General features: G+C 49.6%; 1 protein-coding gene across 2 annotated transcripts in view; it reads left to right on the top strand.

Annotated features, from left to right (window-relative positions):
* Fbln5 (fibulin 5) overlaps positions 1-17348 on the top strand; it is a 64126-nt gene that overhangs the window by 11110 nt on the left and 35668 nt on the right. The gene's annotated exons all lie outside the window — the stretch shown is intronic.

Here is a 17348-nt window from a genome sequence, read left to right as displayed (position 1 = left end):
AGGGTGGAAGCTGTGCCTATCGCACCTTGGGTCGTGCTGTCCAGGGTGGTCATGGAACCCCGGTCCCTGTGGCTGTGCTTGGATCAAACCCTGTAACTAGCTCCAGATTTAGGGAGACGCTCTGGGGTGAAGGCGGCCCCTCGCTTTGATCACACACCCTGTCTGCCAAAGCCTTTTGAGCCTGGAGCCCAGTCTGGGGCACATTTCTAAAGGACGTGCAAATCCTTTTCTCCTTCAATGGTGTGAGGAGTACAAAGCACACACGAGAAATAGAAAAGCTCAAAGAAGGCGAGGAAATAAATACAAACGCAAGTCCTTCTATCGCCTTCCTGTGGCAGCTGAGTACTGGGAGAATGTTGGGCGGCCTCGGGGGATGTCGTTGGTTTGGGGTTCTGGCGTGGTGGACTGTGGCCGTGTCATCTGAACTGTCCCTTGTACGTTCGTGGGGATCAGGAAGCTTCTCCATGTGAGTCATCTGCAAAGAGGGGTCCTTCAGGGCCACTAGGGAAAACTGGACCTGCCAGAGTCCAACCTTCTGTACTCTTCTGGAGGACATGGGGTGTGTGTGCAGGTGTGCACGTGCACGTGTGTGTCTATGTGTGTGTGTGTGGGGGGGGAGAGTCCAATATGCAAAGGGAAAGCATGCGTAGGACCCAATCAAGCTGTGAGGAGAAGGCAGTACCCTGTTTCATTAGAACAATCGGCCCCTGTCACTGGGAGAGACTTTGAGAGCAATCTTCAACGCCAGCCTCTTCGTGTAATGGAAAGATAATGTGGGCTTCAACAAATGAGGCAATTATCCAGGTAGGATTTGAGTCTAGCTGCCTCAACTACCAGACTGCAGTTCCCAGCCAGAGGACATGACCCCAAAGAAATCCCGCAAAAAACTCAGAGAAAGAGACCCAGGAGGGGACACTGCTGGCGCAGACAGGCCCAGTGTTCCACCTCTGTGTGTGTATGTGCCAGCAAGAAAGGGGATGCAGTGACACTTTGGGGGGTAAGGGGTCTCAGGTGGTCATGGCTGATGTCTTGAGATGTCCCATCAGCCCCTCCTGTAGAATATGGAAGAACCGCCTTGAGGCTCCCCAGGGCGCCCCTCCCTCCCACGCCTCCTTGCCGGGCTTCAAGGCCCTTGACGATAAGAACGTGGCTGGGAAAGCGATTCATTCCTGGTCGCTGTGATGTCATACTATTTGTGGTTCTGAACCTGTCACCCTGAGATGCCGAGCTGCTCATAATAGGCCCTTTGTAAAGCAGACTACAATCTGGGAACCCCGGAGAGACCTGGCAGCGGGCCCATCCATTTCCAAAAAGTCTGGCATTATGCATTCATAAGTCCCGAGTTCCTTCTGACTTCCCTCTACTCCACCCCGCGGTTTCCTGACTTACAGAGGCTTTCCAGGGGGCCCTCACCGAGGCATTGTAAGCGGTGGGGTGAGGGATCCAGCAAAAGAAAGGATGGGGGAAAGCATTTCCCCCTGTCGCCGGGATGGCAGGCGTGCACCACTGCACTCTTTGGCTGGGTTTGGACTCACTTTCAAGGGAGATGTTTCCTCTCTGGTGTCCCAATTAGACTATGCACTGTGCTCCAGGCTGAGCAGCACGCTGGGTCTCCAGTACCTCTGACCCTCCTTTCCAGCTTTGGGTCCCACTAGACTCTGTTGCCTCTGGACCGAAGTTTGAGTCCACCTTTGGGCATAAGGATGGATTCCTCAGGGTACTTGGACAGGGGGATTAGTGACCCAAGAACTGCAGCTCGCAAGCCAACAGTGTCTCATGGCATTGAGAGACTGGCAGCTTGGCTCGAGGGTGGAGCTGGATGGAACACGTGCCCCAGATGGAGAGCCACACAGACATGGTGAACAGACAGAGAGGAAGGGGAGGCTGGAGGGGGGGGAGTCACCCACCCAGACTCTGACCAAAAACAGAATCAAATACATACAGAGGGCTGGGAGTGTGGCTTAGCGGTAGAGTGCTTGCCTTAGCATGCATGAAGCGCTGGGTTTGATTCCTCAGCACCACATACACAGAAAAAGCCAGAAGTGGCGCTGTGGCTCAAGTGGTAGAGTGCTAGCCTTGAGTAAAAGCAGCTCAGGGACAGTGATTAGGCCCTGAATTCCTGAGTTCAAGCCCCAGGACTGGCAAAAAAAGGAAAAAAGCACACAGAGAGTAGCAGCACGATGGAAGCAGCCCAGGTTTGTTTGGAGGTCTTCGGGAACCTGCTTCTCGTCCAGGCTGCCTCTGAGAACCAGTTCCTGAACACAGCTGAGGGTCTGTCTAAGTATCCCCTGGGAATGCAGCATGTCCTCTGGGTGGACATTCCGAGTCCTGGCTTTGCTATTCGCCTTGGCTCAGTAGCAAGTTTAGGGACTCCACCAGTCACTAAGTCTTGGGAGGTGTTTTGGAGCTGAGAAAGCTGTTCTTACCAGAGCTGTGCTACTCCAGGGAGCTGTGGGAATTCTAGTGATTTCTGAATGTGTGTGTGTGTGTTAATACTGGGGCTGGAACTCTTGTTCTTGCTTAGCTTTTTCCGCTTAAGGCTTAGCACTCTGCCATTTGAGCCACGCCTCCAGTTCTAGACGTTTTTGGTGTTAATTGGAGAGAAAAGTCTCCAGGATTTGTTTGCCTGGAATAAGCTTTGCACCCTCAAAACTCAGCCTCCTGACTAGCTAGGGTTGCAGGCGTGGCCCATCAGGGCCCAGCTCGTTGTTGGAATTCTAAGCAGTAGCTTCACGCTCTTACCTGCCTGGGATTTTTGTCATGGCTGACGACAATGCCCAAACAGGCGGAGAATGAAACATACGAATCCTTTCAGAAGGTGGTAAAGTTGGTTTGAGGTCTTCTTTTGAGTTACCTTTGGTAAAAAAACCAGCCAAGATTTAGTCAACCAGTGTTCACAGAGCACCTCATGGGTGCCAAGCTTCAGCTTAGGCACAGAGGGGCTGCGTCCAGGGCTCGTGGTCAAGCAAAGGAGATGAAACCACACAGCAGCTGAAATGCCAGACAGCGTCTAAGTTTCTAAGATGGTGGAAGAAAACGGCAAAGGTTAGAGGTTCTGGGAGTAGAAAGGCCTGGAACCTGGAAGTCAGACAAACCTTGATTCTCATCTTGTTTTGCCTACTTCCTTCCCGGGTCTCTGTTTCTTCATCTGTAACATGGGAATAACAATGCCTGCCCCATAAATAGCATGAAAATATCTTCTTCGGGGTCTGAACAGACTGTTCCTTGTGAGAGATTAAGCTCCAGTAATCCTCAGAAAGATCCCTAGAGTCTGAAAATATCCTGAGGACTTGATTCTTTCACTATCTTCAAGAGTTGATGGTCCCTGGGCTCAGACGAGACTTCACTCAGGATCTGCTTCAAGATGCCAGCGGAGCTTGGTTTATTTAGGTTGTGAACCAGAGCCACGGGAAGTTAGCCCAGGGCCGGCATTGATTCCAAGGGGATAGGACAAGGCCAGGAGCACAGAGAAACCTCAGCCTCTGTGGCCAGCCTGCGGTTAGCCCAAATAAGGGAGGAATGGCGGAATCCAAGCATGCACGTTTCTTCTTTCTGACTTTTTTATCCAGACCTCCAGTCCGGGCTGTAACTTGAAACCCGGGCCTCAGCCCGACACCATAGGCAAATGTGTGAAGAGGGGGCTCCTTGGTGCCCAGAGCTTTGGGGCCAAGCAGGCCTGCTGAGGAGAGGGGACTCAGGATGCATGCAGGGCTCTGCACTGGGCTTCGCTCAGATGACCTTGAACTGGCACCAACAAGCTTGTTCCAGCCCCAGCTTTCAGCCTTACCCCGGCATGGGCTGTGATGGTAGACAAGTAGCTGATGTTCCCTGAATCTGTTTTTCCATCTCTTGCCGGGGATTATAGTGCCAACTTCCATGTGATAGTTTGAGAATGATGTAGAGGTAATGCATGTAAATTGTCCAGTTTGGAGGCTGGCTAGTGGCAAAGGCGTATTACCATCATTGCTCTCACGACTCCCACGAGCACACCTCCTGTGGGCTCATCCTGCTGTGGGAGTTGAGGGTGCTTGTGGTTCCATGGAGCCCTCAGCATGAGAGGACCCGGTCACTCCTGGGGAGGGGCAGATCTCTGCGAGGCAGGTTCTGCCTGTCTCCCAGGCTCCCATCTGCTGTGATGATGTTGCAATTGGGACCACACCTGGAGTGGCAAGGCCCTTGTCCACCCCTCGATGCTTGTGCGGAACTGTGTTTAAGGAAAGATAGAAACTTTTAAAAAAGCATATAGATACACGTGTGTGTGTGTGTGTGTGTGTGTGTGTGTGTGTGTGTGTGTGTTCTCATATTGCTTGGATCTGCTGGAAGAATGTTTTTTTTTTAATTTAATTTTATTTATTTTTTGGCCAGTCCTGGGGCTTGGACTCAGGGCCTGAGCACTGTCCCTGGCTTCTTTTTGCTCAAGGCTAGCACTCTGCCACTTGAGCCACAGTGCCACTTCTGGCCATTTTCTGTATATGTGGTGCTGGGGAATCGAACCCAGGGCCTCATGTATATGAGGCAGGCACTCTTGCCACTAGGCCATATCCCCAGCCCTGGAAGAATGTTTTATTAATGAAGTTAATGACAGTCCTAGGGCTTGAACTCAAGGCCTCGCCCCTTGCCTGGGTTTGTCACTCAAGGCTAGAACTCTACCACTTGAGCCACACCTTCACTGACAGCTTTCTGCTGGTTAATTTGGAAATAAGATTCTTCTTCCCCCCCGCAAAGATTTCTTTATTGAGACAAAGTATCTACAAAAATTTCACAGTACTGTGGTGCAGTTATACTTAGCTAGTCACAAACACATTTTAACCTTCACAGTGATAAGCATCATCATTCTAATCTACAAGTTTATAAACTCTACAAACAATAAAACAACTTCTTCCAGATCAGGTGAGATGTACATTTCTTTCCTTTTGCTTACTGTCAGTTGTTTCCTCTTTAGATAAAACTCTTAGGGGATGTGTCTGCCTGGGCTGGCTTTGGTTTGCAGTCTGCAGATCTCAGCCTCTTGAGTAGCTAGCATTACAGATGTGAGCCACCAGCGACTGGCTTAGAATTTGTTATTTTGCTTAAAAACAAAACCTGAAAAGGAATTATATTTAAAGTCTAAATTAAGGTAGCATGCTGCAATCATCAAAACAAAACATCTATAAGAAGTGGGCTTCAACCTCAGATTTATTATTTATTAGTTGTGCAGCACTAAGAAGTCACGTGGCCTCTATTTGTGAAAACGACAGACAGGATGGATGATATCTTTTCGGCAATATAACAAATTCGATAATCACAGGCCTTAATCTGGAGTCTGTGGATTGAAATCAGCGGGTTTAGTCTCATGTATTCCTCCCCAACAATAAGTTGTATCTGAAGCTTAGCACTGGGGTCTCTTATGGGGCAGTATACCTGCACTACAACTCTGAGCAGACCTGTGCAGGTGGCAATAAGACAGCCAGGTGGCTGGATGCATGGCATTATAGCTGCCACAGCTGTTTTGAGCCAACTAGTTGGTTTTTAAATTTTTTTTTCAAGGGCTGGGAATGTGGCTTCGTGGTAGATTGCTCACCTAGCATGCATGAAGCCCTGGATTTGATTCCCCAGTACCACATAAACAGAAAAAGCCAGATGTGGCACTGTGGTTCAAGTGGTAGAGAGCTAGCCTTGAGCAAAAAGAAGCTCAGCAGCGATAGTTCTCAGGCCCTGAGTTCAAGCCCCAGGACTGGCAAAAAATATTAAAAGTTGTTATGATAAAGGTGATGTTCAGAGGGGTTATAGTTAGGTAAATCATGTAGAGTACATTTCTTTTTGGACAGTGTCACTCTTCCCTCTCTCCAGTTCTTCCCTCCCATCCCCACCCCCATGTTGTATAGTTCATTTCAATCTAGTGTCCAGCGAGGACCACTGCTGCATTTGTTCACCCTCTGTCCCTCCATTTCTGTGCCTCCCTTTGCACTCCTAAAGACAGTATATATAACACTGTAGCACACACACACACACACATACACGTCTTTTGCCGTGTTTTGATGGCCGTCTCACAGTAGAGTCGGTTTCCTTTGGAACTCTGGACTCTATTTTATGCAGTTGAAAGCACGTAGAGAAGGGTCCCATCCATGTATTTCGTCTGCAAGGCAGGTTTATGGCACACAAACGAGATTTCTTGGACCAAATAATTTCTCAAGTCCTTGCCAGAATGTTCTACTATTCTAAATCTTCTCTGTCTTCAGGGAAATGTTTGCATCCAGACAGTCTGGATTTTTTCTTAACTCCTTCTCACCTCATCGCTGAGGCAATGTGCCTCTTCTCGCTTCATGTGTGTTTCAATCAAATCCTCCCAGTCGGCGATGTCTTCTGCCAGGACTGTGCCAATTCCCCGTCGTAAGACAGTGCTTTCCCCTGGCTGCAGCTGGCTTTGGTGGCTAGCCCTGGCCTGGGGCGGGCTCTGATCTCCGCCCGGGCTCTCATGCTGGGTGGAGCTCCACGAGCCGAACGTGACCAGCCCTTGGTGCATTTGCACAGGTTATTTCCCCAGTGCCTCCCAGGGCAATTTTTCTCAATGGCCTACAAGTTTTTCTTGGCTCTCATTTTATGTTCCTTGGTCTGGTCATGTTTCCTTCAATTTTAGCCCCTTGTGGATTTAGCCATTTCTGTGTGAGAAACAAGCGGTATTGCAAGAAGAGAGTGAAGCAGGGTGCCAGTGGCTCATGCCTATAATCCTAGCTACTCAGGAGGCTACCATCCAAGGGTCGTGGTTCAAAGCCAGCCCAGGTAGGAAAGTCTATCTTATCTCAAATTAACTAGCAAAATGCCAGAAGTGGCGCTATAGCTCAAGTGATAGAGCACTAGCCTTGATTGAAAAAGCCAAGTGAGAGCGCAAGACCTTGAGTTCCAGCCCCAGTAACCAGTGTGTATGCACACATACACACACATACGCATGCACACACACACACACACACACACAAAGAAGTGGACACAAAGAGCGTGGACTGAACAGCAAGACCATTTGGCTCCATTTCTGGGGTTCTCACAGGCGGACGTGTCACCAGGTTTCCACAGAGCGCTTTATTTACCTGCTGGAGAACAGGAAGTCCAAGTTACCTGGCAAAGCCAGCGATCAGATTTCCCAGGTGCTTTTGAAATTAGCCATAGGTGCACATTATGATGTCACTGAAGAGGAGCCATGAGTCTTTTTATTTCTTCTTTCTTTTCTTTTTGAGAGGCAATCTAGGCCTGGCCTGTTACGTAGGCTGGTCTTGAACGCCTTGTCTTAAGCAATCCTCTACGTAAGTGGGAGTACAGGCGCGCTCCATGTACTGGCCTTAGGGCAATGGCACTGAATGTGCTCAGGTGGAGCCGGGTTGCCGATGTTCAAGATCTCACAGCCGCAAGAGCCTCTGGGTTAGGACTGTGGAGTGTCCTATCTTCAAGATGAGATAGCAGTCCTTGTCTTGTGGGGTTCTTGGGGGTTTTGCAAAGGATATGCTGTGTGTCTGATACCTGTGTCTGACATGCTGTATGTCTGATAGCCTGTGCTGTATCCCTAAACAGTCACGCCATTTCTCCCCAAACCTACTCTAAGAGCCACCACCTGCTTTGCATCTCAGCAATGCCTGCCCAGCCACAGGCCCAGTGGCCAGAGCCTTTTGGCTGCTTAGCCCAGCTTGGGAGGGAGAGCTGATGGAGAAGGAAGAGGACAGGGATCTCCCTTCAGGGTACAGTCACACCCAGATACAGTCATGAGTTGCTTAAGATGGGGTAAGCTCTGAGAAGTGTGTCATCGGGTCAGTCTGTCATGTGTGAGCAGCATTTGTGTGTGCCTTCCACAATCCACAGGTCATAGAATCTCAGTGTGGGTCATTGGCTGAGACCGCCATGAAGCAGAACATGTCCTACAGTCTCTATATCTGCTTTTCCTTGGACCCCACTGAAGCCAGAGAGGAGCCTTCTGGGACTTCCTCAGCTTTGGGGGATTCTAAACAAGGCAGGTGCCTGTGATCCTTTAGGGCACCAAGCGGGGACCATAGTGGCTGGAGGTGTGGGCACGGTGTGGGCATCCGTGCTGTATGTGCGTTGAATTAAATGTAGAGCAAAGCCAAGGGGCTGATGGGAAAGGAGGCCAGTGGCGAGCCCATGGGCGAGCTGCACCTGCAGAGAGCCTCCCTCACTGGCCAGTCCCTAAGGGCGCCCTCTGGTGGTGGGGCTCTGCCCTTCATATCCTAAAGCCAAGGCTTGGTTTCTCTGCCCAGGGCAAGGATTGGCTGCTCCAAGGGGTCCTCCAGCTGCCTGGACAGCTCCTCACGCAACCTCATTCAGTCATGCTACACCCATTAGCAGCCCTGGAGCCTGCAGTCAGCCCCACAGAGAGCTGTGTTCAAGGGGACACACGCAGAGCCTCCCCTGGGGAAGGGTCTCGGGACCATCTCCTTGGGGGCTGGCAGAGAAAGGGCATTCCCAGGATTCCTTCCCTCCAGAGCGCCTCAGACTGCAGACAAGATGTCAACCATTGACCTCTCCCTCCCTCGAGCTTGTGGGAGCCGGGCCAGAGGGGAGATGGGGACAGCCGGAGCTGGGCCCGGCCGCAGGCAGCCAGGGTCTGCAGACTCCAGGGGACGGCTGGTGCGGTGGTGGACCCGGAAAGCAGTCATCCTCGGGGCTCTGTCCATGCCGTCTGAGTTTCCTTCACACTGAGGCACTGCAGACACTCAGCCAGAGTTGATTTATGAGCCACATATTTCCCAGGTCTTTCGCACCTCGCCCCCCCCCCCCCCCCCCCCCCAGGATTCAATGAGGTCGGCTAGAGCAATCAGCTTCACACTGGCATCTCGAGACATTCCCAGGGGCCGGGGAGGCTCCTCACTGGAAGGAGATTGCATGACACGGGGGGCAAAGACATGCAGAGAAGCCACCCTCTGCTCCGTTCCTGTTGGGGACAAGGAGGCTTCGTGTGTTTTTTTCAGCCTCTGAGCTGAGGTGGGGTGGCTGTGTCTTCCGGGACCTCGGTGATGGAAGTGCCTAGGTGATGGAGTTGCTCAGAGAAAATTTAGGAGTAACCATGGCACCGTGTACATGTCCTCCATAACTGACTGTGTGTGTGTGTGTGTGTGTGTGTGTGTGTGTGTGCGTGCGTGCATGCTGATATACCGGTGTGTGGTGTGCTGGTTCTGGTGCTTGAACTCTGGGCCTGGGCCCCACTGCTGAGTCTCTGGTTCAGTATCTCTGGGGTGGCACCTGGGCTTTCCGGGGACACGGGTGTGTCTGGGGACCACACTTTGAGAACCATTGGCAAAGAGCTACCCTGTGTGAGGTGGTTTATTGTCTGCCCGTCTCTTAGCTGTAAACTTCATGAAGGAGAGAGATGGCATCCCTGTTGCACGAGAAGTCTTTAGGAAGACTGGCGCCCCAACACCCAGCAGGACAACTTCCAACCATTCAGGGCCCCCAGGGCCCCCAATTCCTGCCTGTTCAGGTTCCCTTATTAAACAGCATAGTGTCACCGCCCTTCTTCCCTCCCTCCTTCCCTTCCTCCCTCACACCTCTCCCTCTCTCCTCTCCCTCCCCTCCCTTTTCTTCCCCCCCTTTCTCCCTCTTCCTTCCTTCTTTTCTTCCATCCTTCCCTTCTTTTCTCCCCCTTCTTCCCTCCCTCCCTCTCCTTCCTTCCTTCTTTTCCCCCTTCCTTCCTCCTTTACTCTCATCCTCCTTCCCTTCCCTTTCCTAGCCTTCCCTTCCTTCTGTCCATCCGTCCTTCTGTCCTCCATTCCTTTGTAGCCCAGGATAGTGTTCAACTTGAGATCCTCTGTCTCAGCCTCCAGAGTGCTGAGATTACTGGTGCTTGTCCCCACTAGTTATTATAAATGATCTAGACACGATCCATATACTTCATGTCATCTCTTGATGAGTTCCGCTCTGCGGGCTTGGAGAGTGTGGCCAGAATTCCAGGCACATCGGAGGACCGGTGGGGCTCCCGTTTGCCTGTCTCGGGGCCCTGCTTGTTCCTCACTGAGGGGGGGGGGGCAGGCACAGCCTCACCGTCTCCCTTGGGACACCGGGCGGGTAGTTCCGGGACAGTGAGCTGGGGCTGAGTGGGTGGGCACCGGCGGCTGGCACTGCTGGGGAGGTGGTCTTCTGTGATGGGCGGGTGGGCACCTGGAGAAGCTGGGCGTCATCTTGAGCTCGTCAGTCCCGTGTTCTAAGAAACAAACTAACAAACAGCCCCGGCACCCAGCAAGGTGCCATTTTTCTGGATCAACCAGTTAGAAAGGGATGACTGGCGTGTACAGACCTGTTTCTGAGACCTTCTATTCTTTGGTTTCAAGAGAACCAAGGTGAAATTTTTGCCAGACTATAGCTAAGTGTTAATAGTAAATAAAAAAAGAAATCTTCCCTCACCCAAGGGCGTGGGAGAGGAGATTCAAGGTAACTACAGATCTCTCGAAGCGGAAAGCAAGGTTTGGAGAGAGCCAGGGACAAGCTGGGGCCGGCCTGGCCCAACCTCATCGTCCAACAGGCTCCTTCCAGAAACGACAAAAACTGGAGTGGTGAGGGAGTGCTGGGGGGTGGGGGTTGCTAACTCCTGCTGAGACCCCCACCAGGCTGCCAGTGACTAACGTGGGAGCAAGTACCTCTTCCTGCTGGAGTGAAAGGGGTCTTTATGTTGAAGGGGGGACATTCATCGTTGAAGGGAGACATTTGGCCACCAGGAATGTGGTGTGTTGATGCACACAGCAGGCCATTTGCAGAGCGGAGAGGAAGCCCAGTCTCTGCGTTCCTCATCCCAGAAACCAATGTTGTGTCATTGAAAAGAAAACCCAGTCTGAAGCTGAATGGCCTTGCGCAAGTCAAACACGAGCTGCGAAGTGACTTCAGTTATCCACTCGGAGTGAGATCGGGGAGGACCAGTGAGCAACGCACAGCCTGGCCTTGATCATACTGGGAACTCGGATTCCACCGACCTGGGTAGCTTTTCCATTCTGAGCATGCGAAAGGGTCAGGATGAGGCGGGTCGGAGCATGAAGCAACCCTCCCTTTCAAGTGGGCACCTGGCCTTGGCTTCCATTCCATTGCCTGGGGTCTAGATTGCAAAGTTCTTCCTCAACGCATCACACGACGTGTCAAAATTATCCCTCGCCATAGGGCTACGTTCTTTCCCTCTACAGATTCAGTAAGTTGAACACAGAGCATCCGTCGACAGCTAGCATGCATCGCCTTCTAAAAATGCAGAAGGAAGGGGCAGGCGGTGCTGCGCACTGCGGCCAGACGCGCCTCCGATGGGTTAACAGGATCGAGAGTCACCAGACGACAGCTGACGGCGAGGCCGGGGCCTTGGCTCTCGTGACGGGGGAGGCTTGCCAGGGTCACATTCCAGGGCAGCCTTCCGACCGTGGAGAAGCGGATGTGGGGTTCCAAGATCAAGCCCTGACAGCCACACACACACTAATAGGGTCTCGTCAGCAAGAACCCTGAGAGCAGACGAGGACGGGGAGCGGGAGTCAGTCTCCAGCTGGAGGTCTGGGAAGCGGCCTGGGGTGGGGAGCACTTGGCACTTGGTGCTAGTGTCGATGTAGCAAAGTGCCAGCGACTGCGGTGGTGTGAACAGCAGCAACGGGCACAGTTCTGGGGACCAGGCGTCTAAGATCAAGATGTTGACATGGTTGGGTCCTTCATAGAGCTGCAGAGAAAGGGCTTGGCCCGTTCCCCCTCCTCATCCAGTGGGCTGCCCATCTCATGGCTTCTTCACCTTTATGCCTTCGGTATATAGATTTCCTGTGTGTGTGTGTGTGTGTGCGCGCGCGCATGCGCGTGCAATCACACGCATGTGTCAGTACTGGAATTTGAACTTGCAATCTCAACATTGTCCCTTCGGTGTTTCACCCGAGGCTGCCACTCTGTCACTTGAGCCACAGCTCCACTGCTGGCTTTTTGGTGGTTAATTACAGATAAGAGTCTCACATACTTCCCTGCCTGGGCTGACCTCAAGCCATGATCCTCATACCTCAGCTTCCTGAGTAGCTAGGATTCCAGGCGTGAGCACCAAAGCCCGGCTCATTCCTGTATTTAATGATTCAGTCTGTAGGTGAGTGATTCTTCCTAGGAGGGCTCCATAGGTTTTTACTGTCCCCATCCTTTAGTCCACTGGAACCTCTTCCCTCTTGGAGTGGCTAAAGCGCTTTGCTCGTACCTCTGCCTGGACATTCGTTAACATCTCCCCAAGACTTGGAAATGTATATGTGCTCCCATCTCACTGAAGCCTGTGTCTTGGTTGTCTCCTATCCCTTCACATCCCTTACTCCTGCCTTGCACCGGGAGTGGGGTCCATAATGTTTGTTGGCTTGTGGATGGGCTCATGGCCCAAGAACATTGAGTAATCAATGCCGGATAAACAGGAAGACAGGCCTATTAGAAAACAGCAAAGACAACTGGCCTTTCCTCGGGTCCTTTGCACTCGCTGACAAGCCGAGCTACTGGACTTAGAAAGAAAAGAAATTCTTCCCATCCTTCATCCTTGCTTGACCACAGAGGGTCAACAGAAGAATCTGGAAACTGGGTGCTCAGCATTCTTGAACCCCCAGAGTTCATAGAGAATGAGTGTTGGGGCCAGTTTTGAAAGAACTCTTCAATCATTTCTTAAATAATAGCATTCTTTTGGCCTCACTGTGTGGAGACCTCTCCTTCCAGCCCAGCCCGGTGACCTTCTTTCTCCCCCTCTGTCCCCCACGCCTCTTTCTTGGCTGGCTGTTGGGTCTGCAGTCTCAGTAGCGTTCTGGTCCTTCCCAGAGCCACACACCCCAAGAGCCTAACTCTGCAGAAACAGCTGGACTTTGGCAGGCGGATCTTGAAAAGAAATGTGAATAGCTTAAAAGCCCTCGGTTCCCACGATGGCACGTACGAGAAGAAGGGCATTCTGACAGTGAAGACAGGCTACCATCTTGCTGAAAGAAGGCTCATCTTGCGATTTGTTCTGAGGCACCCACACACTTTCTTCCTCTAGCTAGACCCAAGCTTCCTGATGAGCAGGAAGCTATCAGCCACCAGGGTAGCAGGCCCCTGGACTTCTGGGATAATTATTGGGGGTGATAGACTTTGGGCCAATGATTACTCACTCCAATATGTCTTCAGCACTTTTGTGGGTCCTACATGCGCCTTAGGTAGACAGGTACCCATACTGCCCTTCAAAGACAACCAACTCCACCTTTCATTAGAATTCATCAAGGAGCTGGGTGCCACTGGCTCCTGTCTACAATCTTAGCCACTTAGGAAGCTCAGATTGGGAGGACCAAGGCTGTAGGCCAGTTTGGGCAGAAAAAAACAAACCCATGAGATTTTCATCTCAATGGAAAGAAGTTAGGAGTAATAGTGTGTGCTTGTTAACCCAGCAAAAAATAGGAGGATCATGAAACCCTATTTCTAAAATAACCAGTACAAAAAAAAGGGTTCAAAGCATGGCTCAGTGATAAGTGCCTGCCTAGCAAGTGTGAAGCCCAGAATTAAAACCCCAATATTGAAAAAAAAATGAAGGAAGGAAGGGAGGGAGAAAGAAAGAAAGGACGAAGAAAGAAGAAAGGAAGAAAGAAGGAAGGAAGGAAAGAAGAAAGGAAAACGTAATTTCCTATGTGTCGGATAGGTTTGAATATACTGTGTCATTTAGTGATGAGGATGTATTCTGAGAACAGTGTCATTAGAAATACACATGGTACGAACATTATAAAATGTACTTACACTTATCTGGCTGGCACAGGCTGCTTTGTACCAGTGTGGCCTGTTGTTCTTACACTACAAACCTGTACAGTGTGTTATTACACCAAACTCTGTAGGCCATTCTAACACAAAGGTTGTGTCTGTGTAGCTCAACATTTGTAAACACAGAAAGGTACAGTAAAATACAAGGCCATAGGAATCTTTACCTCCATTATAATCTCTTGGGACCATTCTCATATATGTGACCATATACCACATATCTGTTACCTGCCTGTGTAATCTTGTATTCCTTTTCAGTTCTTAGACATTTCTCATTCCTATTATTACTTCTGTTCCACTGTTTAGCATTTCTGGGGATCTAGTTTTTTGTTGTTGTTGTTGTTTTTTTTTTTTTGCCAGTCCTGGGGCTTAGACTCAGGGCCTGAGCACTGTCCCTGGCTTCTTTTTGCTCAAGGCTAGCACTCTACCTCTTGAGCCACAGCGCCACATCTGGCCTTTTCTGTTATGTGGTGCTGAGGAATCAAGCCCAGGGCTTCATGCATGCTAGGCAAGCACTCTTGCCACTAGGCCATATTCCCAGCCCCTAATTTTAGTTTTTTGTATTGATTTGTGTTTTAATTGCATATTGGTCTGAGTGGTAGAGATTCTGCAAAATCTGTTTGGAATATGGTTTATTCACCTTTGGTATTTACAGTGCCTAACCTTGTGTCAAGAATATAGAAGTTGCTTAGTAAATATTTTCTGGGATGGTGATGAATGACCGTCCGATGATTGGTATTAGAGGGATTGTTTAACCCGCCTCAGTCAAACTGTCCTAGCCTGCCAACCAAATCATATTCCAGATAGCCTTGCAAATGAGTACCATAGATGTAAGGACCTACACATTTGTCTTCTATCCATCTTAGCTCCTTCCTGCTTGCCTCTTTGTTCTTTGGTCTGGGAAGAAAACAAACACAGCATGGGTAGGCTAGAGGTTGCTTTTAAAAACCATAACCTCACACCAAGACTATCAGCCTTAAACAAGAGGATTTAGATCACTATATTATCTTTCCCATTCTTTGTATGACCTAGAAAAAAAGAAAATTTTTATCTGATACTAATGGTTCTATAAATATGCAGAAAGTGGTACTTTGTCCATTGAATGAATCTCTTATTTCATTGAATCTCCCCAAACTCCAGCTTGATACCTCTGTTTTAAGGAAACAAACATAAATCTAGTGAGTGGTGGGGCTGCTTTAGTTCCTGATAGCTACATTTGGGGATCATAGTTCTAAATCTATTAATTAACCATTTCTTTCTCTTTCATCATTTATAATAACAAGATTTGAATGTCTTCAACTTACCCAAAAGGGTGCAGGTAGATAAGAACTTTAGGCTGAATTCTGCTCGAAAAGGATATAGGAAGACAGAGAATGATAAAATGGCAAATCAGGGCTGGGGATATGACCTAGTGGCAAGAGTGCTTGCCTCGTATACACGAGGCCCTGGGTTTGATTCCCTAGCACCACATATGTAGAAAACAGCCAGAAGTGGTGTTGTGGCTCAAGTGGCAGAGTGCTAGCCTTGAGCAAAAAGAAGCCAGGGACAGTGCTCAGGCCCTGAGTCCACGCCCCAGGACTGGCCAAAAAAAAAAAAAAAAAGAAAAAAATGGCAAATCACTTTGGCAGTGGCCAATTCATTTTGATTAAATGCATGGAGAGAGAAGTAGGCTGCCTTTTATTGACTGATTATTTGGTGTTAGTAACTGGGACTTAAACGCAATGTCGTGAGATCTCGGCTTTTTGTTTGTTTTGTTTTTTGGTGCTAATCCTGGAGCTCGAACTCTGGGCCTGGGTGCTGTCTTTGATCTTTTTTTGCTCAAGGCCAATGACTTACCACTTGAGCCACAGCTCCACTTCCAGCTTTTTTGGTAGTTAATTGGAGATAAGAGTCTCACAAACTTTCCCCTCCAGGTTGGCTTCTAACAACGATCCTCAGATTTCAGCCTCCCGAGTAGCTAGGATTGTAGGCGTGAACCACTGGTGCTTGGCAGTTCCTATCTTTTTTTAAGTCCCTCCAAGGATATTTTGAAGATGTCTTGAAAAGGGTCCATAGGAAGGTACTACAGTATTTTCATTTCAGAGCAAATATTAAAAAAAAAATAGCACTCCTGTTCTTTTTTTTTCGAGGCAGAGTCTTGATGTGCAGCCCAGGCTAGCCTTGAACCTGTAATTCTCCTGCTTCGGCCTCTATGACTACTGGGATATTGGCATGTGCCACTACTGCCTACCATATTTAATTTTTCTTTATTGCTATTATAAAGATGATATAAAGAGTGGATGCAGTTACGTAAGCTGGGTAAAGAGTACTTGTCTTTTCAGACAAGGTCACCCTTCACGCTCTCCCAGTTTTTCCCTCCTGTCCCTACCCACAAGTTGTATAGTTCATTTTCCATATAGTATTGAGTAAGTACCACTGCTCTATTTGTTCACCCTTTGTCCCTTTGTTTCTGTGCCTCCCCGTACGCTCCCAATGACATATATCAACAAACAGAACAAAAAGGAAAGAAAACAGAAACAGCAAAAGAAAAATCTCTTGGTTTCATTTCTTGGAGTTGCTTTCAGCAAATCCTGTCTTGTATGATCATATGCACCTAGGCACTGTGCCTTTCTGTTCCTTTCCTAAGGCCCATCATATTTTAACAACATTTCTCCATTGTAACAACTATCAGACATCCTAACCATATTCCTGTATTACGTTATATGTACCGTGTGACAATATCTGCCATCATGTTTATAGAATCATTGTTGGTTGAAGCAGTGTTTAGCATAATCCTGTGACACGGGCAGACTAGGAATTAGAAGACATCTTGATTTTGTTTCCAAATACTTTTAAGGTAGCACCAGGTGAGGGTCCCTCTTCTGCTCAGCGACCCTGGACCTGAACCCATCTCCCTGGGGAGGTCTGGGCCCTCCTTTTGATGGCAGAGGCCAGTTGTGGGCATCTCCCGCTTTGACAATGCCTTTCCCTCCTGCCCCCTGCAGAGGGCCTCCTTGGCCTGCCTCCGTTTGGAGCGGGCATTTGTGGTGAGGGCCAGGCGTTCATTCACCTGGACCAGAGCAGATTCAGAGTTATCAGCCTCTGCAGGCACAAAGGTCCTGAGACCCAGTTTCTCAGAGGAGGAGACAAAGGGAAGAAGACCTGGCCTTCAAGTCACCGTGGAGCCACTGCTGGACTGGAGTCGGGCTAAGTTCCTTTGGTCTCTTCATTCAGGTTGCAGATTCTCCCGCCACTCCCTCCCCTCTCTTCCTCTTTCTTCCGTCCTCCATTTCTGGACATGATGCTATACTGTCAGAATGCCAGTTATGTGTCTGTCAGCGTTTAGGCATTTGCTTACATGTGGGATAAGGATCAGCATTAATTCTAACACATGAGGATATCAGAGGTTAACAGACAAAACTCCCACTAAATCACACAGCTAACAAATGAGGGCCAGATGATTTGAACCATGTCTGGCCCCAAAGCCCATGTGCCCTTTCATGTGTTACCCTTTCAATCAGGATACCAGAGGCTTGTGGTGCCTTGTGTAGGAATCCAGACCTCTCAATTCTTGCTGTTCTCCCCATTCCACCTCAGCCTTTTTTCCTTCTTCCCCTCCATCCCGTCTCCTGGATCTTCTACTCCGA

The sequence above is a fragment of the Perognathus longimembris genome, chromosome 14 (assembly GCF_023159225.1).
Source record: "Perognathus longimembris pacificus isolate PPM17 chromosome 14, ASM2315922v1, whole genome shotgun sequence".
Taxonomy (NCBI): domain Eukaryota; kingdom Metazoa; phylum Chordata; class Mammalia; order Rodentia; family Heteromyidae; genus Perognathus; species Perognathus longimembris.
The sequence above is the reverse complement of the archived record's forward strand: the minus strand, read 5'-3'. Positions and strand labels throughout refer to the sequence as shown.